Below are 26,189 nucleotides of genomic sequence, written 5' to 3' on the forward strand. Positions count from 1 at the left end.
GGTGATCTAGTGAGAAGTTAGATAGCATACTATAAGGTGTTGTAGTGAGAGGTTAGATAATAGATACTATCAGTGATGTACAGTGAGAGTTTAGTTAACAGATACTATCAGTGATGTGCACTGAGAGGTTAGATAACAGATACTCTCAGTGATGTACAGTGAGAGGTTAAATAACAGATACTATCAGGTGATGTAGTGAGAGGTTAGATAACAGATACTATCAGTGATATAGTGAGAGGTTAGATAACATACTATAAGGTGTTGTAGTGAGAGGTTAGATAACAGATACTATCAGTGATGTACAGTGAGAGGTTAGATAACAGATGCTATCAGGTGTTGTAGTGAGAGGTTAGATAACAGATACTATCAGTGATGTACAGTGAGAGGTTAGATAACAGATACTATCAGTGATGTAGTGAGAGGTTAGGTAACAGATACTATCGGGTGATGTAGTGAGAGGTTAGATAACAGATACTATAAGGTGATGTAGTGAGAGGTTAGATAACAGATACCATCAGGTGATGTAATAAGAGGCTAGATAACAGATACTATCAGTGATATAGTGAGAGGTTAGGTAACAGATACTATCGGGTGATGTAGTGAGAGGTTAGATAACAGATACCATCAGGTGATGTAATGAGAGGTTAGATAACAGATACTCTGTGATGTAAAGTGAGAGGTTAAATAGCAGATACTATCAGTGATGTACAGTGAGAGGTTATATAACAGATTCTATCAGGTGATATAGTGAGGGATTAGATAACAGACACTATCAAGTGATGTAATAAGAGGTTAGATAACAGATACCATCAGGTGATGTAATGAGAGGTAAGATAACCGATACTATCAGTGATATAGTGAGAGGTTAGATAATAGATACTCTCAGTGATGTACAGTGAGAGGTTAGATAAGAGATACTATCGGGTGATGTAGTGAGAGGTTAGATAACAGATACTCTCAGTGATGTACAGTGAGAGATTAAATAACAGATACTATCAGGTGATCTAGTGAGAAGTTAGATAGCATACTATAAGGTGTTGTAGTGAGAGGTTAGATAATAGATACTATCAGTGATGTACAGTGAGAGTTTAGTTAACAGATACTATCAGTGATGTGCACTGAGAGGTTAGATAACAGATACTCTCAGTGATGTACAGTGAGAGGTTAAATAACAGATACTATCAGGTGATGTAGTGAGAGGTTAGATAACAGATACTATCAGTGATATAGTGAGAGGTTAGATAACATACTATAAGGTGTTGTAGTGAGAGGTTAGATAACAGATACTATCAGTGATGTACAGTGAGAGGTTAGATAACAGATGCTATCAGGTGTTGTAGTGAGAGGTTAGATAACAGATACTATCAGTGATGTACAGTGAGAGGTTAGATAACAGATACTATCAGTGATGTAGTGAGAGGTTCGATAACAGGTATCATCAGGTGATGTAGTGAGAGGTTAGATAACAGATACTATCAGGTTATGTAGTGAGAGGTTAGATAACAGATACTATCAGTGATGTAGTGAGAGGTTCGATAACAAATATCATAAGGTGATGTAGTGAGAGGTTAGATAGCAGATACTATCAGTTATGTACAGTGAGAGGTTAGATAACAGATACAATCAGGTGATATAGTGAGAGGTTAGATAACAGATACTATCAGTGATGTACAGTGAGAGGTTAGATAACAGATACTATCAGTGATGTACAGTGAGAGGTTAGATAACAGATACAATCAGTGATGTAGTGAGAGGTTCGATAACGGGTATCATCAGGTGATGTAGTGAGAGGTTAGATAACAGATACTATCAGGTTATGTAGTGAGAGGTTAGATAACAGATACTATCAGTGATGTAGTGAGAGGTTCGATAACAAATATCATAAGGTGATGTAGTGAGAGGTTAGATAACAGATACTATCAGTTATGTACAGTGAGAGGTTAGATAACAGATACAATCAGGTGATATAGTGAGAGGTTAGATAACAGATACTATCAGTGATGTACAGTGAGAGGTTAGATAACAGATACTATCAGTGATGTACAGTGAGAGGTTAGATAACAGATACTATCAGTGATGTAGTGAGAGGTTCGATAACAGGTATCATCAGGTGATGTAGTGAGAGGTTAGATAACAGATACTATCAGGTTATGTAGTGAGAGGTTAGATAACAGATACTATCAGTGATGTAGTGAGAGGTTCGATAACAAATATCATAAGGTGATGTAGTGAGAGGTTAGATAACAGATACTATCAGTTATGTACAGTGAGAGGTTAGATAACAGATACTATCAGGTGATATAGTGAGAGGTTAGATAACAGATACTATCAGTGATGTACAGTGAGAGGTTAGATAACAGATACTATCAGTGATGTGCAGTGAGAGGTTAGATAACAGATACAATCAGGTGTTGTAGTGAGAGGTTAGATAACAGATACTCTGTGATGTACAGTGAGAGGTTAGATAACAGATACTATCAGTGATGTAGGGAGAGGTTCGATAACAGGTATCAGGTGATGTAGTGAGAGGTTAGATAACAGATACTATCAGGTTATGTAGTGAGAGGTTAGATAACGGATACTATCAGTGATATAGTGAGAGGTTCGATAATAAATATCATCAGGTGATGTAGTGAGAGGTTAGATAACAGATACTATCAGGTGTTGTAGTGAGAGGTTAGATAACAGATACTATCAGTGATGTACAGTGAGAGGTTAGATAACAGATACTACCAGTGATGTACAGTGAGAGGTTAGATAACAGATACTATCATTGATGTACAGTGAGAGGTTAGTTAACAGATACTATCAGTGATGTACAGTGAGAGGTTAGATAACAGATAATATCAGGTGTTGTAGTGAGAGGTTAAACAACAGATACTATCAAGTGTTGTAGTGAGAGGTTAGATAACGGATACTATCAGTGATGTACAGTGAGAGATTAGCTAACAGATACTATCAGGTGTTGTAGTGAGAGGTTAAATAACAGATACTATCAAGTGTTGTAGTGAGAGGTTAGATAACGGATACTATCAGTGATGTACAGTGAGAGGTTAGATAACAGATACTATCAGGTGTTGTAGTGAGAGGTTAGGTAACAGATGCTATCAGTGATGTACAGTGAGAGGTTAGGAGATACTACAAGGTGATGTACAGTGAGAGTTTAGATAACAGATACTGTCAGTGATGTACTGTGAGAGGTTAGATAACAGATACTATCAGTGATGTACTGTGAGAGGTTAGATAACAGAAATTATCAGTGATGTACAGTGAGAGTTTAGATAACAGATACTATCAGTGATGTACAGTGAGAGGTTAGATAACAGAAATTATCAGTGATGTACAGTGAGAGTTTAGATAACAGATACTGTCAGTGATGTACTGTGAGAGGTTAGATAACAGATAATATCAGTTATGTACTGTGAGAGGTTAGATAACAGATACTCTCAGTGATGTACAGTGAGAGGTTAAATAACAGATACTATCAGGTGATCTAGTGAGAAGTTAGATAGCATACTATAAGGTGTTGTAGTGAGAGGTTAGATAACAGATACTATCAGTGATGTACAGTGAGAGTTTAGTTAACAGATACTATCATTGATGTGCACTGAGAGGTTAGATAACAGATACTATCAGTGATGTACAGTGAGAGGTTAGATAACAGATACTATCAGGTGTTGTAGTGAGAGGTTAGATAACAGATACTATCAGTGATGTACAGTGAGAGGTTAGGAGATACAAGGTGATGTACAGTGAGAGTTTAGATAACAGATACTGTCAGTTATGTACTGTGAGAGGTTAGATAACAGATACTATCAGTGATGTACTGTGAGAGGTTAGATAACAGATACAATCAGTGATGTACAGTGAGAGGTTAGATAACAGAAATTATCAGTGATGTAGTGAGAGGTTTGATAACAGATATCATCTGGTGATGTAGTGAGAGGTTAGATAACAGATACTATCAATGATATAGGGAGAGGTTCGATAACAAATATCATCAGTTGATGTAGTGAGAGGTTAGATAACAGATACTATCAGGTGTTGTAGTGAGAGGTTAGATAACAGATACTATCAGTGATGTAGTGAGAGGTTCGATAATAAATATCATCAGGTGATGTAGTGAGAGGTTCGATAATAAATATCATCAGGTGATGTAGTGAGAGGTTAGATAACAGATACTATCAGGTGATGTAGTGAGAGGTTAGATAACAGATACTACCAGTGATGTAAAGTGAAAAGTGAGATAACAGAGATACTATCAGGTAATGTAGTGAAATGTTAGATAACAGGTATCATCAGGTGATGTAGTGAGAGGTTAGATAACAGATACTATCAGGTGATGTAGTGAGAGGTTAGATAACAGATACTATCAGTGATGTAGTGAGAGGTTCGATAACAAATATCATCAGGTGATGTAGTGAGAGATTAGATAACAGATACTATCAGTGATGTAGTGAGAGGTTAGATAACAGATACTATCAGTGATGTAGTGAGAGGTTCGATAACAAATATCATCAGGTGATGTAGTGAGAGGTTAGATAACAGATACTATCAGGTGATGTAGTGAGAGGTTAGATAACAGATACTATCAGTGATGTAGTGAGAGGGTCGATAACAAATATCATCAGGTGATGTAGTGAGAGGTTAGATAACAGATACTATCAGGTGATGTAGTGAGAGGTTAGATAACAGATACTACCAGTGATGTACAGTAAAAAGTGAGATAACAGAGATACTATCAGGTAATGTAGTGAAATGTTAGATAACAGGTATCATCAGGTGATGTAGTGAGAGGTTAGATAACAGATACTATCAGGTGATGTAGTGAGAGGTTAGATAACAGATACTATCAGTGATGTAGTGAGAGGTTCGATAACAAATATCATCAGGTGATGTAGTGAGAGATTAGATAACAGATACTATCAGTGATGTAGTGAGAGGTTAGATAACAGATACTATCAGTGATGTAGTGAGAGGTTCGATAACAAATATCATCAGGTGATGTAGTGAGAGGTTAGATAACAGATACTATCAGGTGATGTACTGAGAGGTTAGATAACAGATACTATCAGTGATGTAGTGAGAGGTTCGATAACAAATATCATCAGGTGATTTAGTGAGAGGTTAAATAACAGATACTATCAGTGATGTACAGTGAGAGGTTAGATAACAGATACAATCCAGTGATGTAGTGAGAGGTTTGATAACAGATACTATCAGGTTATGTAGTGAGAGGTTAGATAACAGATACTATCAGTGATGTAGTGAGAGGTTCAATAATAAATATCATCAGGTGATGTAGTGAGAGGTTAGATAACAGATACTATCAGGTGTTGTAGTGAGAGGTTAGATAACAGATACTATCAGTGATGTAGTGAGAGGTTCGATAATAAATATCATCAGGTGATGTAGTGAGAGGTTAGATAACAGATACTATCAGTTATGTACAGTGAGAGGTTAGATAACAGATACTATCAGGTGTTGTAGTGAGAGGTTAGCGAACAGATACTCTCAGTGATGTACTGTGAGAGGTAAGATAACGGATACTATCAGTGATGTAGTGAGCGGTTCGATAACAGGTATCAGGTGATGTAGTGAGAGGTTAGATAACAGATACTATCAGTGATGTAGTGAGAGGTTAGATAACAGATACTATCAGTGATGTAGAGTGAGAGGTTAGATAACAGATACTATCAGTGATGTAGTGAGAGGTTCGATAACAAATATCATCAGGTGATGTAGTGAGAGGTTAGATAACAGATACTATCAGTGATGTAGAGTGAGAGGTTAGATAACAGATACTATCAGTGATGTACAGTGAGAGGTTAGATAACAGATACTATCATTGATGTACAGTGAGAGGTTAGATAACAGATACTATCAGTGATGTACAGTGAGAGGTTAAACAACAGATACTATCAAGTGTTGTAGTGAGAGGTTAGATAACGGATACTATCAGTGATGTACAGTGAGAGATTAGCTAACAGATACTATCAGGTGTTGTAGTGAGAGGTTAAATAACAGATACTATCAAGTGTTGTAGTGAGAGGTTAGATAACGGATACTATCAGTGATGTACAGTGAGAGGTTAGATAACAGATACTATCAGGTGTTGTAGTGAGAGGTTAGATAACAGATACTATCAGTGATGTACAGTGAGAGGTTAGGAGATACTACAAAGTGATGTACAGTGAGAGTTTAGATAACAGATACTGTCAGTGATGTACTGTGAGAGGTTAGATAACAGATACTATCAGTGATGTACTGTGAGAGGTTAGATTACAGATACTATCAGTGAGAGGTTAGATAACAGAAATTATCAGTGATGTAGTGAGAGGTTAGATAACAGATACAATCAGGTGTTGTAGTGAGAGGTTAGAGAACAGATACTCTCAGTGATGTACAGTGAGAGGTTAGATAACAGATACTATCAGTGATGTAGTGAGAGGTTCGATAACAGGTATCAGGTGATGTAGTGAGAGGTTAGATAACAGATACTATCAGGTTATGTAGTGAGAGGTTAGATAACGGATACTATCAGTGATGTAGTGAGAGGTTCAATAACAAATATCATCAGGTGATGTAGTGAGAGGTTCGATAACAGATACTATCAGGTGTTGTAGTGAGAGATTAGATAACAGATACTCTCACTGATGTACAGTAAGAGGTTAGATAACAGATACTATCAGTGATGTAGTGAGAGGTTCGATAACAGGTATCATCAGGTGATGTAGTGAGAGGTTAGATAACAGGTATCATCAGGTGATGTAGTGAGAGGTTAGATAACGGATACTATCAGTGATGTAGTGAGAGGTTCGATAATAAATATCAGGTGATGAAGTGAGAGGTTAGATAACAGATACTATCAGGTGTTGTAGTGAGAGGTTAGATAACAGATACTATCAGTGATGTACAGTGAGAGGTTAGATAAGATACTACCAGTCATGTACAGTGAGAGGTTAGGTAACAGATACTATCATTGATGTACAGTGAGAGGTTAGCTAACAGATACTATCAGTGATGTACAGTGAGAGGTTAGATAACAGATAATATCAGGTGTTGTAGTGAGAGGTTAAACAACAGATACTATCAGTGATGTACAGTGAGAGATTAGATAACAGATACTATTAGGTGTTGTAGTGAGAGGTTAAATAACAGATACTATCAAGTGTTGTAGTGAGAGGTTAGATAACGGATACTATCAGTGATGTACAGTGAGAGGTTAGATAACAGATACTATCAGGTGTTGTAGTGAGAGGTTTGATAACAATTACTATAAGTGATGTACAGTGACAGTTTAGATATCAGATACTATCAGGTGGTGTATTGAGAGGTTAGATAACAGATACTTTTGGTGTTGTAGTGAGGGGTTAGATAACAGTTACTATTAGTGATGTAGTGAGATGTTAGATAACAGATACTTTCAGGTGTTGTAGTGAGAGGTTAAATAACAGATACTTTCAGTGATGTACAGTGAGAGGTTAGATAATTGATACTATCAGTTATGTACAGTGAGAGTTTAGATAACAGTGATGTAGTACGAGGTTAGATAACAGATACTATCAGGTTACCCACACTAAGAGGTTAGCAGAAACTACAAGGTGATGTACAGTGAGAGGTTAGATAGCAGATAGAGGCCTTGTTTCCATTGAGGTGGTAAAGTTTAGAAACTGGGGGTAACATAAAAAATCTCCATAGACGTTAATGGAGATAAATGGTTTTTATCACTGGTGGTTTCTACAGTTTACCATCTGAATGAAAATTAGGCCTGATTTTCAGTTTTGCCCATAAGTTGTCTGGCAAGTCCAACAGTCTTTACCTCTTTAACAATATTATTTTTATTTTTTCTGGAAAGTGAGGAGAGTCCATAGGTGTCCATAACATGTGAGATATTTTTTCTGCCACTAGGAGGAGGTCAAGAACCCTCACAAGAGCTATAATCACTTTCACCTCCTCAACCCACTTAGTTTGTTCTTGGCCTCTGAGGAGAGAGAGGTGTAGATAGGTGCACTGCAAGCATTTTTTTTTCTATCTAATTATTTTTTGGGAGCTCAGACCTGGCTTTAGACCCAGTACCCCTCTTCCATCTTCAGTCAGGGAAGACTTCAGGATAATCTATCAGCCATAATTGCCCTCAGGCGTCGTGGGGACCCCGTCTCTTAGCCTCCACCTGAAGGGTTGCTGGTATATCTGCAAGTATCATCTGCAGTATATTTACTTGCACTGGATGGGCTCTCTACTGGATCAGCATTCTGTGAGGGAGAAAGGCCTCAGAAAGCTGAACAGATACAGTGGAGGGGTGCTGCAGTCCAGGTAAGTGACTCAATCACTAAACACAGCCCAGTAACTAAAAAGAGAGAAGCCCTCAACTTTGGAACGAACAATAGCATAATAGCTTGTTTTATGGCTAGTTACCACCCTAGAAGCAGCCTCTTTTATTGCTCAATATGTGCCTTTCACAGAGAAGAACTTTCACAGTACAGTCCAGCCCCGAAATACCAGACAATCCCTCTCTGAACGAGAGAAACTGCAAAACCCCAGACGTATGTTTCGGCCTATTGTGGGCCTCCTCAGGGAGGTGCAGCCATATCCCTCTAGGCACACTGAGCAACGGGTCCACGTCTGGATTCCCGCATCACACTTAGGGAGACTTCCCTAAATGTCATAATTTGCATAAATAAAAAGAGAGAAGCGCTCAACCTGGGAACGAACAATAGCATAATAGCTTGTTCTATGGCTAGTTACCACCCTAGAAGCATTTTTTGCTGAATATATGCCTTTCACATGTTGAGCAAAAAGAGGCTGCTTCTTGGGTGGTAACTAGCTATAGAACAAGCTATTATGCTTTTGTTTGTTCCCAGGTTGAGCGCTTCTCTCTTTTTATTTACAGCCCAGTAACTCACTACTGTCCTTGTATAGGTACTACATAGTTGGGGGTTCACAGCCTTTACACAAATCACTTTACCTTTATGTTTAAAACCAACAATTATGGAATTCAGAGTTAAAATTCCTCTTTTTTTACATTGCTTTATTTCCCCTTAGCAGCCCTCACTATGTTTTAGTCCTGGGTTCACTATATTTACTCACAGAACAAAAAAAGCTACGCTGTCTCTTTAAGAAAATCGCTATTTGCCTTATGCATTTAGCAGTTCATCTCATGATGGATGGGGTTATATTTGTGGACACAAGGGGGGTTATTCAGTATAAAATGTGTATGGTTTGTTTTAGTGTTTTTATCTCAGAGGTCCTAGCCTGCACATTGCACTGCCCCCTCCTTTGGTGTCATTTCTCTCTCTTTCACTGGATCTCCCAGTGGCTGGAAATTTACCCTGGATCTTTTTCCAGACCTTACAAGCTATTTGGGTCCAGATAACCCCTTATATGTCCAGGAGGTTGGCGAGCACCCTCATAGGAGCTGCTGAGGTGGTGGGTAATGAAAAGGTTTTTTTCTTTCTAATGACATGGTGAGTCCACGGATCATCTAATTACTATTGCCCAGCAGGAGGCGGCAAAGAGCACCACAGCAAAGCTGTTAAATATCACCTCCCTTCCCTCGAACCCCAGTCATTCTCTTTGCTTACGTTAGAGCATGGAAGTGGTAAAGTTAGGTGTTAAGAAAAGCTGAATAGTTTTAGAAGTAGTTTTTAGTTTGTTTTTAGTTATAGCTATTTTAGGGGGATATCTGTGTGTGCAGGTGACTATTACTGTGCATAATTATTAGGCAACTTAACAAAAAACAAATATATACCCATTTCAATTATTTATTTTTACCAGTGAAACCAATATAACATCTCAACATTCACAAATATACATTTCTGACATTCAAAAACAAAACAAAAACAAATCAGTGACCAATATAGCCACCTTTCTTTGCAAGGACACTCAAAAGCCTGCCATCCATGGATTCTGTCAGTGTTTTGATCTGTTCACCATCAACATTGCGTGCAGCAGCAGCAACCACAGCCTCCCAGACACTGTTCAGAGAGGTGTACTGTTTTCCCTCCTTGTAAATCTCACATTTGATGATGGACCACAGGTTCTCAATGGGGTTCAGATCAGGTGAACAAGGAGGCCATGTCATTAGATTTTCTTCTTTTATACCCTTTCTTCCCAGCCACGCTGTGGAGTACTTGGACGCGTATGATGGAGCATTGTCCTGCATGAAATTCATGTTTTTCTTGAAGGATGCAGACTTCTTCCTGTACCACTGCTTGAAGAAGGTGTCTTCCAGAAACTGGCAGTAGGACTGGGAGTTGAGCTTGACTCCATCCTCAACCCGAAAAGGCCCCACAAGCTCATCTTTGATGATACCAGCCCAAACCAGTACTCCACCTCCACCTTGCTGGCGTCTGAGTCGGACTGGAGCTCTCTGCCCTTTACCAATCCAGCCACGGGCCCATCCATCTGGCCCATCAAGACTCACTCTCATTTCATCAGTCCATAAAACCTTAGAAAAATCAGTCTTGAGATATTTCTTGGCCCAGTCTTGACGTTTCAGCTTATGTGTCTTGTTCAGTGGTGGTCGTCTTTCAGCCTTTCTTACCTTGGCCATGTCTCTGAGTATTGCACACCTTGTGCTTTTGGGCACTCCAGTGATGTTGCAGCTCTGAAATATGGCCAAACTGGTGGCAAGTGGCATCTTGGCAGCTGCACGCTTGACTTTTCTCAGTTCATGGGCAGTTATTTTGCGCCTTGGTTTTTCCACACGCTTCTTGCGACCCTGTTGACTATTTTGAATGAAACGCTTGATTGTTCAATGATCACGCTTCAGAAGCTTTGCAATTTTAAGAGCGCTGCATCCCTCTGCAAGATATCTCACTATTTTTGACTTTTCTGAGCCTGTCAAGTCCTTCTTTTGACCCATTTTGCCAAAGGAAAGGAAGTTGCCTAATAATTATGCACACCTGATATAGGGTGTTGATGTCATTAGACCACACCCCTTCTCATTACAGAGATGCACATCACCTAATATGCTTAATTGGTAGTAGGCTTTCGAGCCTATACAGCTTGGAGTATGACAACATGCATAAAGAGGATGATGTGGTCAAAATACTCATTTGCCTAATAATTCTGCACTCCCTCTATAACCACTGTAATAAGTGATACACTTTAGAATATTTCGTCTTATGACTGCATAACAATACTCTTTGCTTTTATAAATAAGAATAGTGTATTCAATTAATGTCAATTGGTGGATTAGTGTTGACATTATTCTTTTATTATCGTTTGTTGAAAACGCAATTAAATTTGGTTAATCCACTAATGGGCAGGATCTGCACTATAGTGATAATATTGGCTGAATATTGCAAACAATGTCCCCCTTTTTTGGTTTCATTACGTGATATTATTGATAAATCTTACATATAGATTTTTGATATCAAGCTATTTTATGCACTTAATCTAACTAGGGACACACAATAAGATTCCGTTTCAAACGAGTCAATATACTTATTCGTGTTAACATTACTCTTTGCTTTGACAGATAAGATGAGTGTGTCTTATTTAAGTCAATTTGTGAATGAGTTTTGACTTCATTCTTTCATGATCGTTTTTTGAAAAACGCAATTAAAATTAAAACTTTCTATCAATATACATGGAGAGGCTTTATTTATTTATTTTTCTACATCAATAGAGTATTTACCTTCGTGTGATATAGGAAGGATGTTGACATCATTCTTTTATTATCGTTTTTTGAAAAACGCAATCAAATTTTCTATCAACATACATGGAGAGGATTTATGCATCAATTGAGAATTTTCCTTCGTGTGACATAGGAAGGATGAATCTCATATGTGTGTTGAAATGTGTGAATAAAAAACTGTTATTGGTAATGAACTCAGATTTTTGTATTGTAAGACACTTTCGAATCCAATTGGTGGATAGAATTAATCTTTGACCAGGTGGGAGTGACAATTTTGAGTAAGCTAGACCTGCATGATTGAAATTTACAATCGAGTTTAGTAAATCATGTTGGGATGGAACGGTTGCTGACATCTTTCAATGCTCCTGACACCTATTTTTTATTTTGAAACAATGTAGCGAATATCTAATATCTTATATTACAATAGTGTTTCAACATGTTACTAGCCTGACATCTGCTTGATACGATCATGTGATGAATCTTTAACCAATTATGTTAAGCCTCTTGTGATAGGCTGCATCTAGAGGTGTGTGCTTAGAACCAATTTCTATTGGTCAATGACAATACAAATACCAGGTTGGGGCCCTGACTCTGGTTAGCCTCTGAGAAAGCCATGCTAGCGGCGAAATGTACATCAGGCATTGTCTGTGTGCTTGAGACTTGCTAATTTGTGTTTACCAGGGACCTTTCTAAGCTCATATTGATGTGGCAATTGCCTTGCTTAATCAGTCATTTATTAACCGTTTCCTCTCCTGCTCTTTATTACCAGTATTGCTCAAATTAGGTAATGTTGTTGGGGTCATTCCCCTTTTTAGATTAGCTTTAGAGCAATCCGTGTATTCTCTGAGCCCTGAGGGTTACGGTGTATTTGAACTATTACCCAGGGAAGTAATTCTGTTTTTGAAGTCTCACACACACAGTCCTGATCTGTTTCTTAATCTAAGTTTTAAATGTATGTCTCACATATTTGTTATACATTTGGTACTATTTACCACCTTTATATTCTATCATTAGTAAAAGTTACGTTTTAATAACCGGTTCTTGACACAATCCGGTTTTCAATGCATACTGTTAATATATAGTGTTTTGTGAGTGCTGGGTACTGTCAAACTTCTCTCTCTTTTTTGTATCTGATGCGTTGTCTGCTTTTCCCATGCTGCAGGGAAAGCGCAAGAGGAAATGTAAACAGTGAGTAAGATTGCTGACACAGTAATGGCTATTCCGAATGTCCCTTCCCAGAAATCTGAGGAGGAGGATATTTCGGTAGCATCTGAGGGTGAAATCTCAGACAGTGTAATTCTTTTGGCTGATACTGAAGTGGTTTCTTTCAGATTTAAGCTCGAACACCTCCGTTTGTTACTTAAGGAGGTTTTAGCTCCCCTGGAAGACTCCGACACTACTGTCGTCAATCCTAAGAAGTCTAGTAAACTAAACAAGTATTTTGATATACTGTACCTTTCATGGTGGAGGTTTTTCCTGTACCAGATCGAGCTACAAAGATTATTGCTAGGGAATGGGAGAGAACGGGTATCCCTTTTTCTCCATCCCCTATTTTTAAGATGTTTCCTATAGCAGACTCTATCAAGGAGTCTTGGCAGACGGCACCCAAGGTGGAAGGAGCAATTTCCACGCTAGCTAAGAGGACCACTATTCCCATAAAAGATAGTTGTTTCTTTAAGGATCCTATGGACAAGAAATTAGAAGGGTTGCTCAAGAAAATGTATGTACACCAGGGTTTACAATGGCAACCTGCGGTGTGTATTACTACCTTCACTAGTGCGGCAGCATACTGGTTTGGTGCGCTGTCTGATTCTATTCGGACAGAAACTACCCTCGAAGAGATCCAGGATAGGAGAAAGGCCCTTAAGTTGGCCAATTCTTTTATTACGGATGCCTATCTACAGGTTATTAAACTAGGAGCAAAAATTTCTGGGTTTGCCATATTGGCTCGCAGAGCCTTATGGTTGAAATCCTGGTCTGCGGATGTGTCATCTAAGTCTAAGCTTTTGGCGATCCCTTACAAGGGAAAGACCTTGTTTGGGCCAGGTCTGGCTGAGATAATTTCCGACATTACGGGAGGAAAAAGTAATTTCCTCCCTCAGGATAAAAGGAATAAGCAGAAGGGACGTTAGAGTCATTTTCGTTCCTTTCGAAACTTCAAGGGCAAGCCTTCCTCTCCCTCTACAAAACAAGAACAGTCCAAGCCTTCCTGGAGGGCCAACCAATCGTGGAACAAGGGAAAGCAAGCTCAGAAGCCCGCCAATGACTCAGTCACCATGAAGGGTCTGCCCCCGATCCGGGACCGAATCTTGTGGGGGGCAGACTATCCTTCGCTCAGGCCTGGGTTCGGGACGTTCAGGATCCCTGGGTGGTGGGCATCGTGTCCCAGGGATACAAGCTAGAGTTCAAAACTTTTCCTCCCAGGAGGTTTCTTCTCTCCAGATTATCAGTAGACCAGATAAAAAGAGAGGCATTCTTGCACTGTGTTCAAGATCTTTCCGACCTGGGAGTTATGGTTCCTGTTCCAATGCAGGATCAGGGTCTGGGATTTTACTCCAATCTGTTTGTGGTTCCCAAAAAAAGAGGGAACGTTCAGACCAATATTAGATCTCAAAAGTCTAAACAAATTCCTCAGTACTATCCTTCAAGATGGAAACTGTTTGTTCCATTCTTCCCTTGGTTCAGGAGGGTCAATTTATGAAAACTGTAGATTTAAAGGACGCGTACCTGCATGTTCCCATCCACAGGGACCATGACAAGTTTCTGAGGTTTGTATTTCTAGACAAACACTTCCAGTTGGTGGCTCTTCCATTTGGCCTTGCCGCAGCTCCCAGAATTTTCTCAAAGGTTCTAGGATCCCTCCGATTGCAGGGCATTGCAGTAGCGCCTTATCTGGACGACATTCTGGTTCAGGCGCCATCCTTTCAACAAGCAAAATCCCACACGGAAATGTTATCCTTCCTGCGATCTCACGGATGGAAGGTGAATTTGGAAAGAGTTCCTTAGTTCCAACTACAAGGGTAGTTTTCTTTGGAGCTATAATAGATTCCTTATCAATGAAAAATTTTCTGACAGAAGTCAGGAAATCAAAGATTTACGATTCCTGTCTAGCACTTCAGTCCTCTCCTCGGCCATCAGTGGCTCAATGCATGGAGGTAATCGGTCTGATGGTAGCAGCCATGGACATCATCCCGTTTGCCCGTTTCCACCTCAGAACTCTGCAGTTGTGCATGCTCAGGCAGTGGAAGGGAGATTATGCGGATCTGTCTCCACGAGTACATCTGGAGCAGGAGACAAGAGATTCTTTTCTTTGGTGGTTGTCTCAGGAACATCTCTCCCAGGGAACCTGCTTCCGCAGACCCACCTGGGTGATTGTGACAATGGACGACAGCCTAATGGGATGGGGAGCAGTCTAGGGCTCTCTAAAGGCTCAGGGGACAATGACTCGGTCAGGGTCTGTTTTACCCATAAACATTCTGGAGCTGAGAGCAATCTTCAATGCTCTTCTGGCCTGGCCTCAGTTAGCTTCGGCCCAGTTTATCAGGTTCCAGTCGGACAACATAACTTCAGTGGCTTACATCAACCATCGGGGGAAATTGGAGTTCCTTTGCCATGGCAGAGGTAGCCAATATAATTTAGTGGGTAGAGTTCCACAACTGCTGCCTGTCAGCGATCCACATCCCAGGAGTGGACAACTGGGAGGTGGATTTTCTGAGCAGACAGACCTTTCATCCGGATGAGTGGTAAGTGTTTTCCAGCTTAATTCTCAAATGGTGACCGTCGGAGCTGGATCTCAGGGCATATCTGCAGAATTCCAAGCTTCCAAAGTACGGGTCCAATTTCAAGGGATCCCCTGATAGACGCTCTGGGGGTACCTTGGAATTTTATTCTTGCATACCTCTTTCCCCCGTTCGCTCTCCTCCCTCAAATCATTGCTCAAATCAAACAGGAGAGGGTGTCGGTGACCCTCATAGCACCGGCGTGGCCTCGCAGGATCTGGTATGCAGACCTGGTGGAGATGTCGTCTCGTCCACCTTGGAAACTTCCATTGAGAAAGGACCTTCTACTTCAGTGGCCCTTCCTTCATCCAAATCTAGTTTCTCTGAAGCTGACTACTTGGAGATTGAACGCTTAATTTCTCTTGTAAGGTGTATCCAGTCCACGGGTTCATCCATTACTTGTGGGATATTCTCCTTCCCAACAGGAAGTTGCAAGAGGACACCCACAGCAGAGCTGTCTATATAGCTCCTCCCCTAACTGCCACCCCCAGTCATTCTCTTGCAACTCTTGAAAAGAAAGGAAGTATCAAGAGATATGTTATTTTTAAACGGTACCGGCGTTGTACTGTTTTACTCTCAGGCAGAAATTAGAAGAAGAATTCTGCCTGGAGGTTTGATGATCTTAGCGGTTTGTAACTAAGGTCCATTGCTGTTCTCACACATAACTGAAGAATATGGGAAAACTTCAGTTGGGGGAACGGTCTGCAGATTACCTGCTTTGAGGTATGTTCAGTATTTTTATTTCTAGAGAGATGAATAAGTTCTAGAAAATGCTGATAGAGCCTTGTGTATTTGAGGTAAGCCTGATGCAGTGATTTAACAGCGACTGGGATCATGCTTACAAAACAGGGTAATACTCATGTTAATAATCATATTACTTAGTGACAAAACGTTTACATGATTTCATAAATAGGACGTTTTTTTCTCTGAGGGAGATAAGTCTTTATTTGGGGCCTAGTTTCCACATGGCTAGTCAGATACTCCTAGGAGTATTTTCTTAAGGCCCCTCTGGCATCCAGTACATGGTGGGAGGGGCCTATTTTAGCACTCTTACTGCGCAGTTTTAATTCAGACTGAGACATCCAGCTTCCCTAGAGGAGTCCTCTGGCATCTGAGGACCATTTCAAAGGGCTTATTTCTGCACAAAATCGTATTTGAGGGCAGGTAGGAGCCTCAGCAGAGCTTGTGGCAAGGTGCTCAATTGACTTTTAACGTTTTTTAACGTTTTTCAATCCGGTTTGGGGCCTAAGGGGTTAATCATCCATTTGCAAGTGGGTGCAATGTTGCTTTAGTCCCTTACACACACTGTAAAAATTTCAAAGACTTTACTGTATTTTTACACTGTTTTGCAGTTTGTGCTAGTTTTTTTCTCTTAAAGGCACAGTAACGTTTTTGTTTAATTGCTGTTTCACCTTTATTAAAGTGTTTTCCAAGCTTGCATGTCTCATTACTAGTCTGTTAAACATGTCTGAGATAGAGGAAACTCCTTGTTCAATATGTTTGGAAGCCATGGTGGAACCCCCTCTTAGAATGTGTACCAAATGTACTGATATTTCTATAAACTATAAAGACCATATTATGGCGCTTAAAGATTTATCTCCAGGGGATTCTCTGACTGAAAAGAGGGAGATTATGCCATCTAGCTCTCCCCATGTGTCAGAACCTATAACTCCCGCTCAAGTGACGCCAAGTACATCTAGCGCGTCTAATTCTTTTACCTTACAGGACATGGCAGCAGTTATGAATGCTACCCTCTCAGAGGTATTGTCCAAACTGCCAGGGTTACAAGGAAAGCGAGACAGCTCTGGGGCTAGAACTAATACAGAGCTTTCTGACGCTTTAATGCCTGTGTCCGATATACCCTCACAATGCTCAGAAGCCGAGGCAGGTGAGCTTCTATCTGTGGGTGACATTTCAGACTCAGGGAGGGCGTTACTTCAGTCTGATTCTGAAATGACAGCGTTTAAATTTAAGCTTGAACACCTCCGCTTATTGCTTAGGGAGGTTTTAGCGACTCTGGATGACTGTGACCCCATTGTGGTTCCAGAGAAATTGTGTAAAATGGACAAATACTTTGCAGTGCCTGTTTACACTGATGTTTTTCCAGTCCCTAAGAGGTTTTCGGAAATTATTACTAAGGAATGGGATAGACCAGGTGTGCCGTTCTCTCCCCCTCCTGCTTTCAAAAAGATGTTTCCCATAGATGCCGCCATACGGGACTCGTGGCAGACGGTTCCTAAGGTGGAGGGAGCAGTCTCTACTCTAGCGAAGCGTACAACTATCCCCGTCGAGGACAGTTGTGCTTTCCTAGATCCTATGGATAAAAAATTGGAGGGTCTCCTTAAGAAAATTTTTATACATCAAGGTTTTATTCTCCAGCCTCTTGCATGCATTGCCCCAGTTACTGCTGCAGCGGCTTTTTGGTTTGAGTCTCTTGAGGAGGCTCTACAGGTGGAGACCCCGCTAGACGATATTCTAGACAGGATTAAAGCTCTTAAGTTAGCTAACTCCTTTATTTCTGACGCCATTTTTCATTTATCCTGGAGGAAAAGGTCACACCCTTCCTCAGGATAGGTCCAATAAGTTAAGGACCAAACAGAATAATTTTCATTCCTTTCGAAACTTCAAGAGTGGCGCAGCTTCAATTTCCTCTAATGCAAAACAAGAGGGAAATTTCGCCCAGTCCAAACCAGTCTGGAGACCTAACCAGGCTTGGAACAAGGGGAAGCAGGCCAAGAAACCTGCGGCTGCCTCTAAGACAGCATGAAGGAGTAGCCCCCGATCCGGGACCGGATATAGTAGGGGCAGACTTTCCCTCTTCGCCCAGGCTTGGGCAAGAGACGTCCAGGATCCCTGGGCATTAGAGATTGTTTCCCAGGGATATCTTCTGGACTTCAAAGCTTCATTTCCCAAGGGGAGATTTCATCTCTCACAATTATCTGTAAACCAGATAAAGAGAGAGGCATTCTTACATTGCGTTCAAGACCTACTGGTTATGGGAGTGATCCACCCAGTTCCAAGGGAGGAACAGGGGCAGGGCTTCTATTCAAATCTGTTTATAGTTCCCAAAAAAGAGGGAACTTTAAGACCAATCTTGGATCTCAAGATCCTAAACAAATTTCTCAGGGTCCCATCCTTCAAGATGGAGACTATCCGAACCATCCTCCCGATGATCCAGGAGGGTCAATATATGACTACCGTGGACTTAAAGGATACTTATCTCCACATTCCGATTCACAAAGATCATCATCAGTTCCTCAGGTTCGCCTTCTTAGACAGGCATTACCAGTTTGTGGCTCTTCCCTTCGGGTTAGCCATGGCACCAAGAATCTTTACGAAGGTTCTAGGGTCCCTGCTGGCAGTTCTAAGGCCACGGGGCATAGCAGTGGCTCCTTACCTAGACGACATTCTGATACAGGCGTCGACTTTTCAAATCGCCAAGTCCCATACGGACATTGTTCTGGCCTTTCTGAGGTCTCACGGGTGGAAGGTGAACGAAGAAAAGAGTTCTCTCTCCCCTCTCACAAGAGTTTCCTTCCTAGGAACACTGATAGATTCAGTAGAAATGAAAATTTTTCTGACAGAGGTCAGATTATCAAAGCTTCTAACTTCCTGCCGTGCTCTTCATTCCACTTCTCGGCCATCAGTGGCTCAGTGTATGGAAGTAATCGGCCTAATGGTAACGGCAATGGACATAGTTCCGTTTGCCCGCCTACATCTCAGACCACTGCAACTTTGCATGCTCAATCAATGGAATGGGGACTACACAGATTTGTCCCCTCTGCTAAATCTGGATCAAGAGACCAGGGATTCTCTTCTCTGGTGGTTATCTCAGGTCCATCTGTCCAGGGGAATGAGTTTCCGCAGGCCAGAGTGGACTATAGTGACGACAGATGCCAGCCTTTTGGGCTGGGGCGCGGTCTGGAACTCCCTGAAGGCTCAGGGTTCATGGACTCGGGAGGAAGCCCTCCTTCCGATAAACATTCTGGAACTAAGAGCGATATTCAATGCTCTTCAGGCTAGGCCTCAACTAGCTGCGGTCAGGTTCATCAGATTTCAGTCGGACAATATCACGACTGTAGCCTATATCAACCATCAGGGGGGAACAAGAAGCCCCCTGGCAATGTTGGAGGTTTCAAAGATAATTCTATGGGCAGAGGTTCACTCTTGCCATCTCTCAGCTATCCATATCCCAGGAGTAGAGAACTGGGAGGTAGATTTTCTAAGTCGGCAGACTTTTCATCCGGGGGAGTGGGAGCTCCATCCGGAGGTATTTGCCCAGCTGATTCAACTATGGGGCAAACCAGAACTGGATCTGATAACGTCTCGTCAGAACGCCAAGCTTCCTTGTTACGGGTCCAGGTCAAGGGATCCCCAGGCAGCGCTAATAGATGCTCTAGCAGCGCCCTGGTCCTTCAGCCTGGCTTATGTGTTCCCACCATTTCCTCTCCTCCCTCGTCTGATTGCCAAGATCAAGCAGGAGAGAGCTTCGGTGAGTTTGATAGCACCTGCGTGGCCACGCAGGACTTGGTATGCAGATCTGGTGGACATGTCATCCCTTCCACGATGGTCTCTGCCACTGAGGCAGGACCTTCTACTCCAAGATCCATTCAAACATCCAAATCTAATTTCTCTGCGGATGACTGCTTGGAGATTGAACACTTGATTTTATCAAAACGTGGTTTCTCCGAGTCGGTCATTGATACCTTAATTCAGGCTCGAAAGCCTGTCACCAGGAAAATCTATCATAAGATATGGTGTAAATATCTTCATTGGTGTGAATCCAAGGGTTACTCATGGAGTAAAGTCAGGATTCCTAGGATATTATCCTTTCTCCAAGAAGGATTGGAGAAGGGATTGTCAGCTAGTTCCTTAAAGGGACAGATTTCTGCTCTGTCTATTCTTCTACACAAGCGTCTGGCAGATGTTCCAGACGTTCAGGCATTTTGTCAGGCTTTAGTTAGAATCAAGCCTGTGTTTAAACCTGTTGCTCCACCATGGAGTTTAAATTTAGTTCTTAAAGTTCTTCAAGGGGTTCCGTTTGAACCTCTGCATTCCATAGATATCAAGCTTTTATCTTGGAAAGTTCTGTTTTTGGTAGCTATCTCTTCGGCTCGTAGAGTTTCAGAGTTATCTGCCTTACAGTGTGATTCCCCTTATCTGATCTTCCATGCTGATAAGGTAGTTTTGCGTACCAAACCTGGGTTTCTTCCTAAGGTGGTATCTAATAAGAATATCAATCAGGAGATTGTTGTTCCGTCACTGTGTCCTAATCCTTCTTCAAAGAAGGAACGTGTATTACACAGTCTTGACGTGGTTCGTGCTTTAAAGTTTTATTTACAAGCTACTAAGGATTTTCGTCAAACATCTGCTTTGTTTGTTGTCTACTCTGGACAGAGGAGAGGCCAAAAGGCTTCGGCATCTTCTCTTTCTTTTTGGCTGAGAAGCATAATCCGTTTAGCTTATGAGACTGCTGGCCAAGGGATTCTCTTCTCTGGTGGTTATCTCAGGTCCATCTGTCCAGGGGAATGAGTTTCCGCAGGCCAGAGTGGACTATAGTGACGACAGATGCCAGCCTTTTGGATACCTTAATTCAGGCTCGAAAGCCTGTCACCAGGAAAATCTATCATAAGATATGGTGTAAATATCTTCATTGGTGTGAATCCAAGGGTTACTCATGGAGTAAAGTCAGGATTCCTAGGATATTATCCTTTCTCCAAGAAGGATTGGAGAAGGGATTGTCGGCTAGTTCCTTAAAGGGACAGATTTCTGCTCTGTCTATTCTTCTACACAAGCGTCTGGCAGATGTTCCAGACGTTCAGGCATTTTGTCAGGCTTTAGTTAGAATCAAGCCTGTGTTTAAACCTGTTGCTCCACCATGGAGTTTAAATTTAGTTCTTAAAGTTCTTCAAGGGGTTCCGTTTGAACCTCTGCATTCCATAGATATCAAGCTTTTATCTTGGAAAGTTCTGTTTTTGGTAGCTATCTCTTCGGCTCGTAGAGTTTCAGAGTTATCTGCCTTACAGTGTGATTCCCCTTATCTGATCTTCCATGCTGATAAGGTAGTTTTGCGTACCAAACCTGGGTTTCTTCCTAAGGTGGTATCTAATAAGAATATCAATCAGGAGATTGTTGTTCCGTCACTGTGTCCTAATCCTTCTTCAAAGAAGGAACGTGTATTACACAGTCTTGACGTGGTTTGTGCTTTAAAGTTTTATTTACAAGCTACTAAGGATTTTCGTCAAACATCTGCTTTGTTTGTTGTCTACTCTGGACAGAGGAGAGGCCAAAAGGCTTCGGCATCTTCTCTTTCTTTTTGGCTGAGAAGCATAATCCGTTTAGCTTATGAGACTGCTGGCCAGCAGCCTACGGAAAGAATTACAGCTCATTCCACTAGAGCGGTAGCTTCCACATGGGCCTTTAAAAATGAGGCCTCTGTTGAACAGATTTGTAAGGCGGCGACTTGGTCTTCGCTTCATACTTTTTCTAAATTCTACAAATTTGATACTTTTGCTTCCTCGGAGGCTATTTTTGGGAGAAAGGTCTTGCAGGCAGTGGTGCCTTCCGTTTAAGTTCCTGCCTTGTCCCTCCCTTCATCCGTGTCCTAAAGCTTTGGTATTGGTATCCCACATGTAATGGTTGAACCCGTGGACTGGATACACATTACAAGAGAAAACAAAATTTATGCTTACCTGATAAATTTCTTTCTCTTGTGGTGTATCCAGTCCACGGCCCGCCCTGTCACTTTAAGGCAGGTGTTTTTTATTTTTAAACTACAGTCACCACTGCACCCTATAGTTTCTCCTTTTTCTTGCTTGTCTTCGGTCGAATGACTGGGGGTGGCAGTTAGGGGAGGAGCTATATAGACATCTCTGCTGTGGGTGTCCTCTTGCAACTTCCTGTTGGGAAGGAGAATATCCCACAAGTAATGGATGAACCCGTGGACTGGATACACCACAAGAGAAAGAAATTTATCAGGTAAGCATAAATTTTGTTTTTATATAATCGTGGATTTTCAGAGTAGGTTATTGAGACCATGATTCAGGCGCGTAAGCCTTTGACTAGAAAGATTTACCATAAGATATGGCTTAGATATCTGCATTGGTGTTAATCAAAAGGATACTCTTGGAGTAGAGTTTGGATTCCTAGAATTTTGTCTTTTCTTCACCAAGAGGGCTTGGAGAAGAGTTTATTGGCAAGCTCCCTAAAGCGTCAAATATCTGCCTTGTCTATTTTGTTACATAAACGTCTGGCGGATGTACCAGACGTGCATTCGTTCTGTCAGGCCTCGGTCAGAATCAGGCCTATGTTTAAGCCGGATACTACTCCATGGAGTCTTAATCTAGTTCTTAAAGTTCTTTAACAGACTCCGTTTGAGCCTATGCATTCCTTAGATATTAAGTTAATATCTTGGAAGGTTTTGTTTCTGGTTGCTATTTCATCTGCTCGTATAGTTTCAGAGCTCTTGGCATTAAAGTATGAGTCTCCTTACTTTATTTCTCTTGTAAGATGTATTGAGTCCACGGGTTCATCCGTTACTTGTAGGATATTCTCCTTCCCAACAGGAAGTGGCAAAGAGAGCACCCACAGCAGAGCTGCCTATATAGCTCCCCCCTTAACTCCACCCCCCAGTCATTCTCTTTGCCTACTCTAACTGCTAGGAAATGGTAATGAGTGTGGTGACAAAAATGTTAGTTTTTTATTTTCTCAAGCAAAAGTTTATTTTAAATTGTACCGGTGCGTACTATTTACTCTCTGGCAGAAAAGGGATGAAGATTTCTGCAAGGAGGATTATGATCTTAGCACTTTGTAACTAAGATCCACTGCTGTTCTCACAAGCATTGAAGAGTACAGGAAAAACTTTGGTTGGGGGAACAGTTTGCATGCTAAGCTGCATATGAGGTATGTTCAGGCTATATTTTTCTAGACAGACTGTGTTAATTCTAGAAAAGGCTGGTAATATTCCCATGAGGGAAGGGTAATCTGCATTTCATTTGATTTACTTTGATTAAAGTCATAGAAGTTTCAGCTTGCTTGAAGGGCTTGTTTGTTTGTTACTGGTGACACCATTTTTAAAAGTTAAAAACGTTTTTATTTTTCAAAAGGAAAGCATTTTTAAACGTTTTTTGTAAGGGACTGAGGGGTCATTGTGGCTTGTGTTTGGGTTTCTTAACCCACATAATTATTTAGAAAACACTCAGGTGTTTTCTTTTACTAGGCCTCAAAAAATGAGTGAGGTGGGAGGTGCCTATTTTCGGCCTCAGTTGTGCAGGGTTTTTTTTCTCTGAGTCATCCAACTGCTTCTCCAAGGTTTCCTGCTGTGTTTGAGGACTGTAAAGGAGGTTTTTTTTTCCCCACAAATCGTTCTGAAGGGCAGGTAGGAGTCACAGCAGAGCTGTGGCAGGGTGCTGAAAGTTTTTTTTACTGGTTTTGATGTTTTTTCAATCCGGTTTTGCCATTAAGGGGTTAATTGGTTATTTGCATAGTTGTGCAAAGTTACTAAGGCTGTAGGATGCTACTGTAAAAATTTTATTACGTTTACTGCTTTTTTACACTGTTTTGCAGAGCTTTTTTTCTCTTAAAGGCACAGTACCATTTTATTTCTAAGTGTTTTTTTACATTGATTAAAGTGTTTTCCAAGCTTGCTTGTTGCATTGCTAGCCTGTTTAACATGTCTGACACCAAGGGAAATCCTTGTTCAATATGTTGGAAGTCATTGTGAAACCCCCTCTTTGAATGTGTCCCAAATGTACTGATATGTCTATAAATTATAAGGATCATATGTTAGCATTTAAAAATAGAGCTTTAAATGATTCTCAGTCAGATGCAAATGAGAGTTCGCCTTCTAGCGCTCTACAAGTGTCACAACCAGTAACTCCCGCACAAGTGACTCCAGGTACCTCTAGTGCGTCAGGTTCATTTACTTTGCATGACATGGCCACAGTTATGAATACAACCCTTACAGAGGTTTTATCCAAACTGCCTGGTTTACAAGGAAAGCAGGATAGTTCTGGGTTAAGGAAAAATACTAAGCTATCCCACGCTTTAGTAGCCGTATCTGATATGACCTCACAATGCTCTGAAGGGGTGAGGGATTAGTTATCTGAGGGAGAGATTTCTGATTCAGGAAAGTCGCTTCCTCAGACAGATTCTGATATGACGGCCTTTAAAATTAAACTTGAACACCTCCGTTTATTGCTTAAGGAGGTATTAGCAACTCTGGATGATTGTGACCCTATAGTAGTTCCAGAGAAATTGTGTAAAATGGATAAGTATTTAGAGGTTCCTGTTTACACTGATGTTTTTCAAGTCCCTAAGAGGATTGTAAATATTATTGCTAAGGAGTGGGATAAACCAGGTATTCAGTTCTCTCCCCCTCCTGTTTTTAAGAAAATGTTTCCTATATCTGACACCTTGCGGGACTCATGGCAGACTGTTCCTAAGGTGGAGGGAGCTATTTCTACTCTGTCTAAGCGTACAACTATACCTATTGAGGACAGTTGTGCTTTCAAAGATCCTATGGATAAAAAATTAGAGGGTCTTCTGAAGACAATTTTTGTTCAACAAGGTTTTTCTCTTCAACCTATTGCTTGCATCGTTCCTGTAACTAATGCAGCTGCTTTCTGGTTTGAGGCTCTAGAAGAGGCTCTTCAGATGGAGACTCCTTTAGAAGAGATTTTGGATAGAATTAAGGCTCTTAAGTTGGCTAATTCTTTTTATTACAGATGCCGCATTTCAACTGGCTAAATTAGTGGCAAAAAGTTCAGGTCTTGCCATTTTAGCACACAGGGTGTTATGGCTTAAATCCTGGTGTGCTGATGTGTCATCTAAATCTAAGCTTTTGAACATCTCTTTCAAAGGAAAGACCCTTTTCGGGCCTGAACTGAAAGAGATTGTTTTAGACATCACTGGAGGGAAGGGTCATGCCCTTCCTCAGGATAGATCAATTAAGACAAGGGCTAATCAAAATAAGTTTCGTTCCTTTCGGAACTTTAAAAGTGGTCCCGTTTTCAACTGCCTCTACTTCAAAGCAGGAGGGAAATTTTGCACAATCCAAGTCAGTCTGGAGACCTAACCAGACTTGGAACAAGGGTAAACAGCCCAAGAAGTCCGCTGCTGCCACCAAGACAGCATGAAGGGGTTGCCCCCGATCCAGGACCGGATCTAGTAGGGGGCAGACTCTCTCTCTTTGCTCAGGCTTGGGCAAGAGATGTTCACGATCCCTGGGCTTTAATAATTGTGTCCCAGGGATAGGACTCCCTTCCAAGGGGGAGATTTCACATTTCTCGATTGTCTGCAAACCAGACAAAGAGAGAGGCGTTCTTACGCTGTGTAGAAGACCTATATACCATGGGGGTGATCCGCCCAGTCCCAAGAGAGGAGCAGGGGCTAGGATTTTACTCAAACCTGTTTGCGGTTCCCAAAAAAGAGGGAATTTTCAGACCAATCTTGGATCTCAAGATTCTAAACAAGTTCCTCAAAGTTACATCTTTCAAGATGGAGACCATTCGGACTATTCTTCCTCTGATCCACGAAGGTCAATATATGACTACCGTGGATTTAAAGGATGCTTATCTACACATCCCTATTCACAGAGATCATCATTAATTTCTAAGATTTGCCTTTCTAAACAGGCATTACCAGTTTGTGGCCCTTCCCTTTGGGTTGGCCATGGCTCCCAGAATTTTCACCAAGGTGCTAGGGTCCCTTCTGGCGGTTCTTCGTCCACGGGGCATAGCAGTGGCGCCTTATCTGGACGACATCTT

The 26,189-nt window shown here is 41.2% G+C and overlaps 1 protein-coding gene across 1 annotated transcript in view; it reads left to right on the plus strand.

Annotated features, from left to right (window-relative positions):
* The window catches only part of MROH1 (maestro heat like repeat family member 1), a 1,587,326-nt gene that overhangs the window by 561,831 nt on the left and 999,306 nt on the right, over positions 1 to 26,189 (plus strand). The window lies entirely within an intron of this gene.

This window comes from Bombina bombina, chromosome 5, assembly GCF_027579735.1.
Source record: "Bombina bombina isolate aBomBom1 chromosome 5, aBomBom1.pri, whole genome shotgun sequence".
NCBI classification, from domain to species: domain Eukaryota; kingdom Metazoa; phylum Chordata; class Amphibia; order Anura; family Bombinatoridae; genus Bombina; species Bombina bombina.